The following is a 13,073-nucleotide window of genomic DNA, read 5'->3' as shown; positions in this document are numbered from 1 at the left end:
CTCATATATGTCAATGACAGTCCTAAACAGTGGATTTCGTGTTTTACTCATGACAGGCAAACCAGTATAGTAGAGTGAGCAAAATTCTATTCTTTCAGTGCTGACTGCTCATGTAACTTACTTTGTTTTCTTTGAATTAAATAATACTTTCCACACTGTTTCTTTAACATGTTTTTCCTTCTGCCATTATTCCGTGACTTATTTTGACTCATAATAGGGGTCAAAAGGAGATAGTTCTTGGGAAGTGAAAAAATCACTTGTACTTTCAAGCGTATATTTACAAGGATCCAAGGCATTTTCAAAGAAAAAGGAGGGAATGGGCAGGGAGCAAAGAGGAGGCAGGACAGAAGGTGTTTGGACTGGTGTTTGGACTGCACGTTTGGGTCCCACTAATACTCTTATGATGAAACCGTTAACAGCCAATGAGATGGTATTAGAAGGTGGAGCTTTTGTGAAATAATTAGTTTTATACAAGGTCATGAGGGTGGAGACCACAGCTGGATTAGTGTCTTTATAAGAAGAGAGAGAGATTAGAGCTTACTATCTCAGCCATGTGAGGACACAGCAAGAAAGTGGGAGTCTACAAGCCCAGGAAGAAGGCCCTCACTATACACAAAATCTCTTGGTGCCTTGATCTTGGGCTTCTGCATCTCCAGAAATGTGAGAAATAAATGTTTGTTGCTTAAGCCACCCAGTCTGTGATGTTTTTGTTTACAGGAGACTGAACTGGAAAAAAAAAAAAGGGAGAAAGGGAAGAAGGAATGGAGTAAAAAGGAAGGAAAAAATAAAAATAAAAAACAATAACAGTTCACTGAGTATTAGTAAAAACCCCCTTCTCATTTCTGACCAACAACTGATAAATGGTAAGTAAATTAAACTATAGCTGGGGAAACAGCAGGACTGGAGAAGATCTGATGATACCAAAAGAGGGGATTATCCAATAGAAATTCACTTCCTAAGAAGTGCATGATTGTGAAGCTATAACTGCTGCTTCAGATGTCCTATTTCTAGGAATAATAACATTTTTTTGTACTAAGGGAAATAAGTGTAAGTATTTTATGTCCTTTTATTTAATGTGGTTTTCTTGTAGGCAGCATAGAGTTGGGTCTTGCTTTTGTAATCCAGTGTGACAATCTCTGCCTTATTTGGAGTATATAGACCATTTAAATGTAACATGGTTATTGATATGGCTGGGTTTAAAACATTATTGTAATTTATTTTATAATTATCTCATCAGTTTTTTATTTTTTTCCTTTTATTACCACCTTTTGGATCATTTTTATTATTATTATTTATTCTCCTTTGTTGGTTTATTAACTATACTCATATTGATGATTGCTTTAGAGTGAAAGAGTGTTAGTCACTCATTCATGTCTGACTCTTTGCAACCCTATGGACTGTAGCCTGCCAGGCTCTTCTGTCCATGGGCTTCTCCAGCAAGGACTGGAGGTGGGTTATCATTCCCTTCTTCAGGGTATCTTCCCGACCCAGGGATCGAGCCCAGGTCTCCTACATTGCGGGCAGATTCTTTACTGCTGAGCCACCAGGGAAGCCCTTAAGAGTGTTGAGTGTACATCTTTAACTATTAAAGTCTATCTTCAAATGATAGCATACCACTTCACATTTAGTATAAGGATCTTATAACTGCATACTTCCATTTTCCTTTGTATTAAAGTTGAGTTAATTTCTTTCTTCCTGTAGCCATCCACAGGTGACAGGGTGCTGAACAAAGGCACTTTGGTTTAATATTCAGGCAGAGGGGCAAGGTTCCTACAGGTAGGCCATTATGTATAAACAGTAACCTTTCAGTGACCAAAAGCAATGGTTAAAGAAACAGATCGAACATGGAGTCAGTTCTTTCCTGAGACACACCAAACATTGTCACCTGTATTGTTAGTCAGTTTATGCTACTATAATAAAATACCATAGACTGGTTAGGTTAAACCACAGGAATTTATTTCTCACAGTTCTGGAGAACTGCAAAGTCTAAGATCAAGGAGTCAGCCAACGTGGTTCCTGATAAGGGCTCTCTTCCTGGCTCGCAAAGAGCCACCATCTCACTTTCTTCTTCACGTAACAGAAACAAAGAATCAGCACTTCATGATGTGACCTAAACCTAATTATCTCCTGAAGGCTCCATCTCCAAATGCCATCATACTGGGGGTTAGTACTTCAACATATGAATTTGAGGGGGCATAACATGGTCCACAGTATTACCCAAAATCTGATTATGCATGTCATGTAAGTCTTTATTCAAATCAGCAAATAAGAAAACCCAGATACATCAGCTAGACTCTGTCCTTCAGATTGAAGTTTATTCTTTAGTAGAAATTGAGAACAGTCAAACAGGACTTTTTTTTTAGATTTTGTCCACACAAGTCTCTTAAGAATTTGTATCAAACTTATTACTGAAATCAAATATACTGTCTTCAGTAGGCATATAAGTTTTCAATCCAGTACCTCTATTAAAAAAAGATAATAGAGCTTATCTAATAACTTTTTTACTCTGGGTAAAGAGTACTCATCTAGAAGGTATCATTCATAATAACAGAGAAAAAAATAGACTCTGGAATTGTTGTGTTACTCAGAAGAAAAATGTCTAAAATACTCCATATAGTCTATATTGCTGCAAAGGGATCATCCAAAAAAGCAAGTTTCCCCAACACTGTCAAACAGTGTTTGATTTATGCAATCACTTTTAGTGGAAATTCAATACTAGTATGGATATTTTAGTGTTACCTCATTAAGTCTTAAGTATTAAAGCTGAAATAGTACCTAGGAGCGACTCCTAATGAAGAGGATTCAAACTGTGTGGAAATCATTTTTATAGCATTCCTGAGAAACAGTCACAGGTTTTTATGCATGAAATAGGGGGCTAGTCTAAGATTTAGGACTGATAATTAATTACCTTTAAGGTCTCACTTACTTGCAACAAAAAGTGTTTTTTATCCAAGATAATTACTGTGTACCTGAACTATGAGTAAACCTACACAACTGAAAAATTTTTTTTAAATGCTCTCATAAAAAAAATAAATAAAATAAATAAATAAAAATGCTCTCATATATACATGTGTATTAAAATACCAAAAATTAAAACTCAGGTCTCTTATTGCATTGCTTTTATTTTCCATGGTCAAATTCCATTGTTTTGTATACTTTTGTGTCAAGGATCAATAGGGTAAAAGCAGAACAGTTGTACTTTGATAAGAATTCAGAAGCCATTAACTTTTTTCAACAGATTTCATTTTTCTGATTATTATATAATCAAATTCCTATTATAAAATAGAAAGTTTTATAAAGTAGAGAATGGTGGTGTCAAAAAAAAGATGTTTCACAATCACACTGCTGATTAAAGTTCTGCTTATAGTTTGTTCCATTTTTTTCCTATGAAACATTTTTCTTTACATAGTTGCGACAATGCTGTACACATAACACTTTTTTAAATTTCACTGAGCATTATAACCCTTTGCTATATCATGAAAAACTCTTAAAGAACACAATTTTTTAATGACTGCACAATATTCCCTCATAAAGGTGTACCAAGGTTTACATAATCATTTTCCTAAGAGTAGATACTTTGGTTCTTCCAGTTTTATGGATTTTTTTTTAAGATAACACTGGGATACACATGTTACTAGTAATGCTTCAATGAGACTTTTTTGGGCTAACATCTCATGCTAGCCCAGATGTACAAGAAACTGATCTTTTGAGTGGTTTTCCTGGGACATTCTTCAACACGTTACATGTTGACTTCCACAGTACTTAAATGATGCCCATTTTTCTGGACCAACTGACTTCCCAATGGAAATTTAGAGCACTTACACTTAGAATATCCTGGGACATTGAAGTCATGAAACATATTATTCTTTTGAGTCAGTTTTTTTTTTTCTTACTTGTTTACATTCAATATTTGACAACATAATTCAAATATGGGCTGCTACAACTAATGTCTTATTACCATAATGCACATAATAATATTCAGAAATACCCAATGCTCAAGCTTATTTGTCCTTAGGAAGTCAAATTGGGTAGTTAAGTATAACTCAGATATCAGAGTCAAACAAATAAAAAAAAAATTATCATTTAATGGAAGATGTAGACAAATGAAGCTGAAACTCCAGTACTTTGGCCACCTGATGCAAAGAGCTGATTCATTGGAAAAGACCCTGATGCTGGAAAAGATTGAAGGTGGGAGGAGAAGGGGACAACAGAGGATGAGATGGTTGGATGGCATCACCGACTCAATGGACATGAGTTTGAGTAAACTCTGGGAGTTGGTGATGGACAGGGAGGCCTGGCGTGCTGCAGTCCATGGGGTCGCAAAGAGTTGGACACGACTGAGTGACTGAACTGAACTGTAGACAAACACTCAAATAGTTTTAGTTTATTGAAAATTCAAAACTTTGAGGTACATTTTAGGCCTTCCATAAAGCATTTCTTTCACTTTAAGAAGTAGCACATAGGGAATAGTACCGGAATCCTCATTCTCCCAATTAACTATGGTGTAACCGAGATTTATGCAAAAATTTGCAAGATCTATACTGCACACAGATTAAAAAGATATTTTGTAACATAATCACCATATATTTGGCAGTCATATATATATATATATATATATATATATATATATATACATACTAGAGCAGACAAATTAAGCCCCACGGAACATTACCTTTTATTCATGTAAAAAGGAGAACATGAAAAAAAGAAATATTTGAAACATTGTATTGTGAAGCCAGATAATCAACCAGCATGTTGGCAAGAAAAGCTAAAATTTCATGCCAACTTTTCAAGGTCTTTCAAGGGAGGATTTTGATTAGAGTACCAAGGACAATATCTGGCATATAGGAGAGGCACTGACAAATGTTAGTTTTTAGTTCCTATACATTTCTTTCATTAGTTGCTGCTAAGTCGCTTCAGTCGTGTCCGACTCTGTGCGACCCCACAGAAGGCAGCCCACCAGGCTCCCCCGTCCCTGGGATTCTCCAGGCAAGAATACTGGAGTGGGTTGCCATTTCCTTCTCCAGTGCATGAAAGGGAAAAGTGAAAGTGAAGTCGCTCAGTCGTGTCCTACTCTGTGCGACCCCATAGACGGCAGCCCATCAGGCTCTGCTATCCCTGGGATTCTCCAGGCAAGAACACTGGAGTGGGTTGCCATTTCCTTCTCCAGTGCATGAAAGGGAAAAGTGAAAGTGAAGTCACTCAGTCGTGTCCGACTCTTCGCGACCCCATGGACTGTAGCCTACCAGGCTCCTCCGTCCATGGGATTTTCCAGGCAAGAGCACTGGAGTGGGGTGCCATTGCCTTCTCCGTATTAGTTGCTAGGATGACTTGAATAATATATTTCAATAGTGTCTTACTTCCAATCACTACTCAATTAGAATGGAATGCTTTTTTCTCCTAGGATGGACAATCTTACCCAGTTTATATTTTTTGTAAATCTGCCTACTTAGATTCCAAATTGAATAACAAGCCAAATATCTATTGGGTTAGCCAAAAAGGTCCTTCATTTTTTTTAAGTAAAAATAAATGACACATTTTTTATTTTCACCAAAAACTTTATTGACACCATATTCACTGATTTGTTCCACTAGCTTCTGCCATTTTTTCAGGCAACTTCATAATTCCATCATTCCAAAACTTTTTCTTTCTGAGCAAAGAACTGTTTCAGGTGTTTTCTCCAGTCTTTCAGGGAACTGAAATTTTTTCCATTGAGAATTTTGTAAAGACCAAAATAAATGGATATTTGAAGGTGCAATGGTTGGTGAATACAGCAGATGAATCAGAACTTTCCAGACAAGCTGTAACAGTTTTTGCCTGGTCATCAAAGAAACACACAGTCTTGCATTATCCTGATGGAGGACTATGCATTTTCTGTTGACTAATTCCGGACTTCTCATCAAGCACTGCTTTCAGTTGGTCTAACTGCAAGCAGTACTTGTTGGAATTAATCATTCAGCTTTCCAGAAGGAGTTTATAATAGGGGACTCCTTTCCAATCCCACCATATACACAATACCGTCTTTGGATGAAGACTGGCCTTTGGCGAGGCTGGTGTGGGCTTATTTCACTTGCATCACGATCTCACATTATTGTACAGTATCCACTTTTTATCACCTGTCACAATTTGTTTTAAAGAACAGAATGTTTTCATTATGTTTAAGTAGAGAATCTCATGCGGAAATATGGTCAAGAATGTTTTTTTTTTTTTGCTTAATTTATGTTGAACCCAAACATCAAAGTGATTAACAAAACCAAGCTGGTGCAAATGATTTTCAATACTTGATTTGAATATTTTGAGTTGACCATATCTTGCAAGGCATAGCATTGGCTGTTCTCAATTAATGTCTCCATTTGATCACTGTCAACCTGACCTACCTAACTGGTCTACCGACCATGGCGCGTCGTCCAGCAAGGCATCTTCAGCACCAAATTTCACAAACCTCTTTTGACATGTTTGATCAGTCACACCTTCTCCATACACTGAACACTTTTACCTTTCTTGAAATAATAAGCATAATATGCCAAAAATGTTGCTTTTTTCTTCCATCTTCAATATTAAAATGGCTATAGAAAAATTCACCAATTTTGGTAAGTTTTTAAAAAAATACACGCTGATATGACAGCTGTCACAATACAATCTAACAAAATTGTTTCAAATGAAGTTAAAGACAGCTAAGTGCTACTAGAGGCATCTTACAGGAAAAAAAAAATGAAAGAATCTTGTGGCCAACCCAATACTTCTATCTGCCTTGCTTGAACTCAAAATTCTAAATTGGACTACAACATTATTTATCCTCAAAAAAAAAAAAAAGGTCACACATCTCTGCTTAGTTTGAAGATCTGCATGCCAACTCTCTGGCAAGTAGAAGATGGAAAAGTGGAAGCAGTGACAGATTTCATTTCCTTGGGCTCCAAAATCACTGTAGATGGTGACGCAACCATGAAATTTAGAGATGCTTGCTCCTTGGAAGAAAGCTATGACAAACCTAAACAGAGTATTAAAAAGCAGACACATCACTTTGTCAACAAGGGTCCATATAGTCAAAGTTATGGTTTTTCCAGTAGTTATGTACAGATGTGAGAAAGAAAGAAAAGAAAGCTGAGCACTGAATAATTGATGCTTTCAAATTGTGGTGCTGGAGAAGATTCTTGAGAGTCCTTGGACTGCAAGGAGATCAAACCAGTCAACCCTAAAAGAAATCAACCCTGAATATTCATTAGAAGAACTGATACTGAAGCTGAAGCTCCAATACTTTGGCCACCTGATACAAAGAGCTGACTCATTGGAAAAGACCCTGATGCTCTGAAAGATTGAGGGCAGGAGGAGAAGAGAGCAGCAGAGGATGAGATGGTTGGATGGTATCACTGACTCAATGGACATGAATTTGAGCAAACTCCAGGAGACAGTGGAGGACAGAGGAGCCTGGTATGCTACAGTCCATGGGGTCGCAAAGAGTTGGAGACAACTTAGCGACTGAACAACAGCAACAAAAATGCCAACTTCATTTTTCCTTTTCAAACTCTAAACATTGTCATGTCCTCAAGTTGGTTCTAAATGCTTAAACTCTTGCCTTTTTTTATCTTCTGTTATTTATATCCTCTACAGTCTGAAGATGATTAACCAAATTGTCATCCATACCCTGGGTCAATAAAGATGAATTAATTCAATTGAATTATTGAAATGAGGAGTTAAGAAGAATTCTGAAGCAGTGCATCCACGCTCAGAAAGAAAGTTTGCATAGATCTCTTAGTAATATCACCATGGTTTGGTGGGAATGTAAATTTACCATTATTGCTCTGGTTGTCCTTAATCTAAGGCAATTCTTTATGTCAGTCAGGAGAAATATTTTCACCTATAAATTGCTTTTAATAAATTGGGGGTCTCATTCTAATCTATAAAACCACTCTAATCTATAAAAACTGGGCATCTCATTCTAATCTATAAAAAATATACAGAATCTTAAAACTGGTGTGAAGTAAGAAGTAATGAATATGTTTATTAGTAGCACATAGTGTTTATTTTAAACCTCTCAACTCTTTTACCTGTCTGTACAGAAAGGATTACTTTTGGGGGGCAGCCTATTAACCTGTACTTAAAAGAAAAACTCCATGGAATTAAATTAAATTTATACTCCCAAAGTCTCCAGTCCAGTGAACAGTCTTTATTATTTGATGCCACTGTTTTAATTGGCTGCTTTAAAAACTACAATGGATGATCAGAATGTGTTCTGATACATCTCATGGATTACTCATTCACAGGGAGGTCCCAAGAATGAGGGAGCATGACACTTTAGGAGACTTGACATAATTAGGATTGTAAAACTAAGAGCAATAGATTTAAAAATTCAAGGTCTAACCCTCCTTCTGGAATTGATTTCCGAGATTAGGAATAAGGCAGATTGTATGTATGATCTTTCCCACACTCTAATCAGGAACTTAAGTAGATAATGCAAAAAATAGTGAGTATAGTAAAAGCAACAAAGCAATTTCTGAATCTGATGAAACACTTTAAGTATAGGCACTTTCACATCTAACCTCCATTCTCTTGGAGCATGTCTGGCAAGAAGCAGAAGCATTTAAGATTCAGATCACAGGATATTCCTTTAAAAGGACAAATATATTCCTCCAGGAACAGAGGGGTAGATAGAGAAGAGAGAGAGTCCAAACTAGAGAGGGAGAAAACTGAGTGAGCTTTGTTAAACTGTCCCAAATTAATTGAAAGAAAATGAAGATAATGTTGACAGATTTTAGCTAATTAAAATGCAGGAGACCTAGTTAAATTAGCATTTCATATAAATAAGAAATAATTTTATTTAATATAGATGTTCCCCATTCAATATTTGGAATATACTTATACAAAAAAATAAATATATTTATTGTTTACCAGAGATACAGATTTTTGCATGGGTCATACTTATGCTGCTGCTGCTGCTGCTGCTGCTAAGTCACTTCAGTCGTGTCCGACTCTATGCGACCTCATAGACGGCAGCCCACCAGGCTCCCCCATCCCTGGGATTCTCCAGGCAAGAACACTGGAGTGGGTTGCCATTTCCTTCTCCAATGCATGAAAGTGAAAAGTGAAAGTGAAGTCGCTCAGTCATGTCTGACCCCTAGCGACCCCATGGACTGCAGCCTACCAGGCTCCTCCGTCCATGGGATTTTCCAGGCAAGAGTACTGGAGTGGGTTGCCATTGCCTTCTCCATACTTATGCTAAGAAGTTACTAATATTTATCTGAAACAAATTTATGTAGGAATCAAGTTTTGTCTAGCAATCCTAAGTTAAGGTTATCTGCTGTGAATGAAAACATTAGTAGGTATACCAAATAGAATTTTTCCACAAATATGAGTTTCCAAGAACATCTTTTGAAAAGTACTGGAAAGGAAACTATGTTTATGTTAGCCCAGTTCACTATTTTTCCATAGGTCCTCTTATTTTGATACAGGCCACTTGATTGGAAACACATACCATCGGAGATGTCACATCCTACCACTAGCTCATTACGTGACTAGTGGCCACATCTGTCAATAAAGGGGCCAGAGTACCCGGTTCTGCCACTTGTTAGATCTGTAATCTCCGGCAAGTGTGACTGACAGAAGGATGAAGTTAAACCACAAAGCACAAAGGTCATCACAGAACTTACATCGAGTAGGCGTTGGTCTGGGGGTGAACGGCATCAGCGGTAGCAGCAGTAGTACTTAGCAGTTTGTCTTATTATATGCATGCGTACACTACATATAGTAGACAGTACTGTCGGAGCTACTTGTAATTATGTTGATGGTCAGAATTAGTTCAATTTCAGGCCAAAATAAGCAACAGCACTTCCTTTTGAGTGGCTAACAGGGCCTCCCGCACTGTCTTGGTGAAGCAACAGCGTCACCTAGTGGTTGTCAAGTCAGTTGTTCGGTCGCTAAATCGTGTGCGAATCTTTGAGACCCCACGAGGTGCAGTGCGCCAGGCTTTCCTGTCCTTCACGATCTCCCTGAGTTTACTCTAACTCATGTCCATTGAGTCAGTTATGCCATCCAACCATCTCATTCTGTGTCCTCTGTCAAGTCAGTAACAAACAATTAAGAACACCTGGATAAAGGTTGCTAGGGCTTGTATCTACATAGACTTTATTATGTCAGTGATGACTTTTGATGGCATTTAATATTTTCCACAATAGAGCATATCAAACTGGTCTCACTTTGCATTAAAATGATGCACACACTACTCCCAAAAGGGTATCAGCCATCTGCTGCTTTTACCTACCTTCACCCGACGGTCTAATATATGCTGTCGAAGAAACAAATTCCTACTGTTTTAATTATAAAATTACTCATAGTTTTCAAACTTATAGCTTCTCCTAACTCTACTATTCCCTGAAAATCTCAGCAGAAGGGGAGGAGGGAGTGGGGAGAACTCGAAATATGAGTCTTGAGGTTTACTCAATTACCAGCTTCAAATTATTCTCCTTCTATTCAGGTTAGAACTTTCTGTTTTTATTCTCATACAATCAAGAGGACCTATGATTTTCTTTTGGAAAAGAAAAGATGTTATTTTCTTGAAATTCAAATTGAGATATAAAAGTTCAATTACAAATTTTGTTTCTGAATTAGCTGGACCAGTGTCTACTCCAGTTATATTTTATAGCTTCTGTCCTGAGAGCCTCTTGAGATAAGAGATTTATAGTTCTTCAGGTTATTTATGTGAGTAAAATTTTTAAGAAGTAGTGAATAATGCAGCTTTTGCTCACTTCCAAAAATGTCAAGAGAAATTAAGAATCCCAAATAGTCTTTGGGGGAGATTTTACTCTGATTCTACTTAATTTGTTTCTTACATGAGAATATTATAGACATTCCAAGCCAAAATTTCACAGCCTAGTGGCCAGCAGATAGTTAAATTAAGTAAAAATGGCATTAAAACTGGTAACATATAGACGCAGATATGACTCAAGAGTTATTAATCAATGATTGCTAGAAATACGTCCTGAGTCTCTCAGCAATGCATACACACACATTTCAAACATCCATTAGGAATTATTCCTTTTAAAGAACCAAACATTTTTAGATATGCATTTTAAATCCCCAATTATTCTCCGTTATCAAAATATTTCTGTGGCTCCCAGACCTTTCACAGTTCTTTCTTCCCCAGACTCTCCTCCATTCTGAAGTTTTCATAAACATCTCATGACTGACATTATTTCACAATGTTCCTAGGCTGGTGAGAATTATGATGCTCTCTTTTTCTCCTGATAAGAATGAGTGAAAATATCCACATGGATAATTTATTAGAAAGCATATGGCAGAGCCCTATCAGTCCCTAATCAGTCCCAAACAAGAGCAAAAATATATCCTGTAAGAGTTCTTTCTTTCTCCTCCAGTTGTTCCTTCTCCACCTGATACCAGAGGGAGACAGGCTTCCCTGTCCTTCACTGTCTCCCAGAGATTGCTCACACTCAGGGCCACTGAGTCGATGATGCAGATGGAAGGAACTGCATGTAAAGACCAAAGGTGGAAGCAGCGTGGAAGCTTCAGGACGCTGAAGGGAGTGTGACCGGAGAGCGGTGAGCTTAAGAAAAGAGTGGAGAGGCGAGATCAGGGGAGAGGTAAGAAAATCACGGAATGAGCCATGTTAAAGAGATGGGACTTTGTCAATACCTTAATTGGCAGCCATTGTTGGCTCATAGCAGCTTATTAATGATAGATGGAAACTGGAAAAAATCCAAGGTAAAGAATGAATGAATAAATAGTAGTATATTTATATTATGGAACAATATTCAATAATAAAAAGGAACAAATTCATGATACACGTAAACACTATGGATGAATCTCAAAACCATTATGCTGAGTGAAAAAAGCTTTACAGAAAAGAATATATATAGTGCAATTCTTTTTATATGAAGTTCTGAAATGGGCAAAAGCTATGGTGGAAAAGCATCAGAATAGTAACTTCCTCTGGGAGATGAGGCAAGAATTTATTAGGAAGTAGAGCTGCCAGATAGAATACAGGATTTCTATTTAAATTTGAATTTCAGATAAACTGCAAAGAATTTTTTTGCATAAGTATATCCTGTGGAACATTTGAGACATTATTATATTAAATATTTATCCACTGCTTCAATGAAACTCAAATTTAACTGAGTGTTCTGTAAAATCTAGCAAAACTACAGGGAAGGGACATGAGAAGATTTTCTGGAATGATGGTAATGCTCCATATCTTGATGAGGGTTTATAAATGCATTTTTGCTGAAGTCATATAAATTTGTGCATGCAAACCCAGCAATCTCATTGCTGGGAATACACCCCAAGGAAACCAGAATTAAAAGAGACACATGTACCCCAATGTTCACTGCAGCACTATTTACAGAGGCTAGGACATGGAAGCAACTTAGATGTCCATCGGCAGATGAATGAATAAGGAAGTTTTGGTACATATACACAATGGAATATTATTAAGCTATAAGAAGGAACACATTTGAGTCAGTTCTAATGAGGTGGATGAAATTGGATCCTATTATACAGAGTGAAGGAAGTCAGAAAGAGAAAGACAAATACTGTGTATTAATGCACATACATGGAATTAAGAAAGAGTACCAATGATCTTACAAGCACAGCAGGAAAGGAGACACAGATGTAAAGAACAGACTTTTGGACTCAGTGGGAGAAGGAGATGCTGGGATAATTTGAGAGAACAGCATTGAAACATATACATTACCATGTGTAAAACAGATGACCAGCGCAAGTTTGATGCATGAAGCAGGGCACCCAAAGCCAGTGCTTTGGACAACCCAGAGGGATAGGCTGGGAAGGGAGGTGGGAGGGGGGTTCAAGATGGAGGGGACACACGTATACCTGTAGCCGATTCGTGTTGATTTATGGCAAAAACCATCACAATATTGTAAAGTAAAATGAAAGTCGCTCAGTTGTGTCTGACTCTTTGTGACCCCATGAACTATACAGTCCATGGAATTCTTCAGGCCAGAATACTGGAGTGGGTAGCCTTTCCCTTCTCCAGGGATCTTCCCAACTCAGGGATCAAACCTAGGTCTCCTGCATTGCAGGTGGATTCTTTACCAGCTGAGCCACCA

At 37.4% G+C, this 13,073-nt stretch overlaps 2 protein-coding genes across 3 annotated transcripts in view; both read right to left on the bottom strand.

Moving 5' to 3' along the window:
- Positions 1–10,032, bottom strand: part of SLC26A7 (solute carrier family 26 member 7) — a 138,878-nt gene extending 128,846 nt beyond the window's left edge. The window contains exon 1 of the mRNA XM_081496849.1: positions 9,645–10,032. The gene's annotated coding sequence lies outside the window, so the exon portion shown is untranslated. The remainder of the gene's footprint in view (positions 1–9,644) is intronic.
- Positions 1–13,073, bottom strand: part of LRRC69 (leucine rich repeat containing 69) — a 75,787-nt gene that overhangs the window by 5,643 nt on the left and 57,071 nt on the right. The window lies entirely within an intron of this gene.

This window comes from Giraffa tippelskirchi, chromosome 6 (assembly GCF_054371585.1).
Source record: "Giraffa tippelskirchi isolate mGirTip1 chromosome 6, T2T-mGirTip1v1.2.pri, whole genome shotgun sequence".
Lineage (NCBI taxonomy): Eukaryota > Metazoa > Chordata > Mammalia > Artiodactyla > Giraffidae > Giraffa > Giraffa tippelskirchi.
Note: the sequence above shows the minus strand (reverse complement) of the source record. Positions and strands in the feature narration are given on the sequence as shown.